The 2,820-nt window shown below is 31.9% G+C and overlaps 1 non-coding gene and 1 pseudogene across 1 annotated transcript; one reads left to right on the top strand and one right to left on the bottom strand.

Annotated features, from left to right (window-relative positions):
- Positions 1-308: 308 nt before the first annotated feature.
- Positions 309-1,293, top strand: LOC131059918 (NAD(P)H-quinone oxidoreductase chain 4, chloroplastic-like; annotated as a pseudogene).
- A 263-nt stretch (positions 1,294-1,556) lies between these two features.
- On the bottom strand, positions 1,557-1,629 carry TRNAF-GAA (transfer RNA phenylalanine (anticodon GAA)). The gene has a single exon. It is a non-coding gene; the product is annotated as a tRNA-Phe (tRNA).
- Positions 1,630-2,820: the final 1,191 nt, after the last annotated feature.

The following is a 2,820-nucleotide window of genomic DNA, read 5'->3' as shown; positions in this document are numbered from 1 at the left end:
TTTCCTCTTCTTCTCCGTAGGAATTTCTTAATTCTTTAGATAAAATGATTTTATCTAGTATAGAAGATAATCCTTTTTGCATCGTATCTCTTTTGAACTAATGAGCAATTGTGATGTAATCAGAATTACCCCGATATATTGCCAACGATGGAAACTCTTCCAGAAGACCCTGTAAAAGACTCGAAGCTAGAATGAAATCATTCTCAATGAAAGGATCAAAAGGACTCCAATTCTCGAAATTTGATTCCGATAGAAACCAACAATCTTGAGCTACTGATCCGGCCAAGCAACCCAAAATATGATAGAATATGGTAAACTCTTTCACAACTGTTCTGACAATTGAAGGTTCTAAATACCATTGATGCAAATAGTTTGCCCTTCGACCTTGGAAATCTAGAGTAAGCCTTAGGGAATTTTTTAAATACGTTAATTTATTTTGTTTGGTTACCAGATACTCATGGGGAAGCACATTATAGTACATGTATGCTTTTGGCCGGAGTTCTATTGAAAATGGGGGGATATGGGTTGATTCAGATCAATATGGAATTGCTATCTCATGCTCATTCTTTGTTTTCACCATGGTTGATAATAATAGGAGTAGTGCAAATTATCTATGCATCTCTAACTTCTATGGGTCAATGCAATTTGAAAAGAAGGATAGCCTATTCATCAATATCTCATATGGGTTTTGTAATTATAAGAATTGGTTCCATGACATATATAGGTCTCAATGGAGCCATTTTGCAAATGATTTCTCATGGATTAATTGGTGCTGCACTTTTTTTCTTGGTAGGAACAAGTTATGATAGGATACGTACTCTTTTCCTGGATGAAATGGGAGGAATCGCTATACCAATTCCTAAAATCTTTACTATGTTTAGTAGCTTTTCAATGGCTTCTCTTGCATTGCCAGGAATGAGTGGTTTTGTAGCAGAATTTATGATATTTTTGGGTGTAATTACTAATCATAAATATTCTTCGACCTTTCGGATCATTATTACTGCAATAGCGGCAATTGGAATGATATTAAATCCCATTTATTTGTTATCTATGTTACGTCGAATGTTCTATGGATATAAGGTTTTGAATGTTCTATGGATATAAGGTTTTGATCTGTCTCTTTCTACCAATCATAGGTATTGGTCTTTACCCCGATCTAGTTCTATTTTTATATAATGCTAAGGTAGAAGCTATTTTCTCTCAATCTTTCTATTAAGAAATAATCATTTTTTAATTGCTCTCTAGTTCGAGTTATTTCAAGTAGTTTTTATTCCCTTTGAAATAACTTGGACAAACTCCGTATTGATTCAATAACATAGAATCAATGCTGATTATTCTAAATCAATCAATCAATCAATATATATATATATATATATATATATATATATATATATATATATATATATATATATATATATATATATATATATATATATATATATATATATATATATATATATATATATATATATATATATATATATATATATATATATATATATATATATATTATATTGAGGTCTACTAATCCTTTTTCGTACTTATAAAAGTATACATGCCAGGAACCAGATTTGAATTGGTGACACAAGGATTTTCAGTCCTCTGCTCTACCAATTGAGCTATCTCGGCTATTCCCCTGTGCATCATACTAGCACAGTAACCAAACTCCTGTCAACTAAAAACAAAAAAGGTAAAAGACAACATTTGAAAGAGTAGAAGCAACAATGCAAATAAAAACATAACATATATAATGTTGTATATAGTTACACACACAATACACACACACACACACACACACACACACACACACACACACACACACACACACACATAAGCAGATACAAATTGTGTCATACAATTAAAACTTCTTATGTTCTTAGTAACACGCCTAATAAATAAAAAATAGAAAAAAAACAGACTTCTTTGATGGGGATAGAGGGACTCGAACCCTCACAATCTATAAAACCAACGGATTTTCCTCCTACTCCAATTTTCACTGTTGTTGACATTGACATGTAGAATTGGACTCTATCTTTATCCTCGTCCAATTATTACTTCCAAAAATGGGAGTAAACGCAAATCATCTCTTTCTAGAGAAGCTCTTAATTGGAAAAATCCTTCAATTTCGATTTGAAGCCAGGCATAACAAACCTAGAACAATTAAAGCTCTAATCGTTATTTTTGTTTATTGGTGATATATAATGCTTTTTCAAGCGTTAAATAAAATATAAAAGACATTCTGTAAATAATGTATTGTATCCAATTCAAATTATGTTGATTCATTAGAATAGCTTCCGTTGAGTCTCTGCACCTATCCCTTTCTTGGAAAGGAAACTATTGTCTCTATAAATAGGATTTGGCTCAGGTTTCCCCATTCAAAATATCCCAGGGTTCCCTAGATTTGGATGCTATCACTTGGTAAGTTTCCATACCAAGGCTCAAAAAATTTAAGTCCGTAGTGTCTACCGATTCCGCCATATCCCCTTCTTGTAGAACAAAATCATAAAACAATAATTGCATCTCAATTATTTCATTTGCATTTGCATTATATTCTTTCTGCATTTTTTATACAATGTTCTTATCTGTATCCCCATCGTACACCACAAAAATATCCCTTTCTATATTTAGATCTTATTGAAATCATATTTTCGTTCTATAAGTATAGTCTATGAAAGGATGAGAAATCAAAAAAGAAATTTTTTTCTTCTTATTTCTTTTTTCAATAATATTGTTCCACTTGGGATGGAAGGATTCGAACCTTCGGAATAACAAGACCAAAACCTGCTACCTTACCGCTTGGCCATGCCCCATTGTTGCTTG

Source organism: Cryptomeria japonica, chromosome 1 (assembly GCF_030272615.1).
Source record: "Cryptomeria japonica chromosome 1, Sugi_1.0, whole genome shotgun sequence".
Lineage (NCBI taxonomy): Eukaryota > Viridiplantae > Streptophyta > Pinopsida > Cupressales > Cupressaceae > Cryptomeria > Cryptomeria japonica.
The sequence above is the reverse complement of the archived record's forward strand: the minus strand, read 5'-3'. Positions and strand labels throughout refer to the sequence as shown.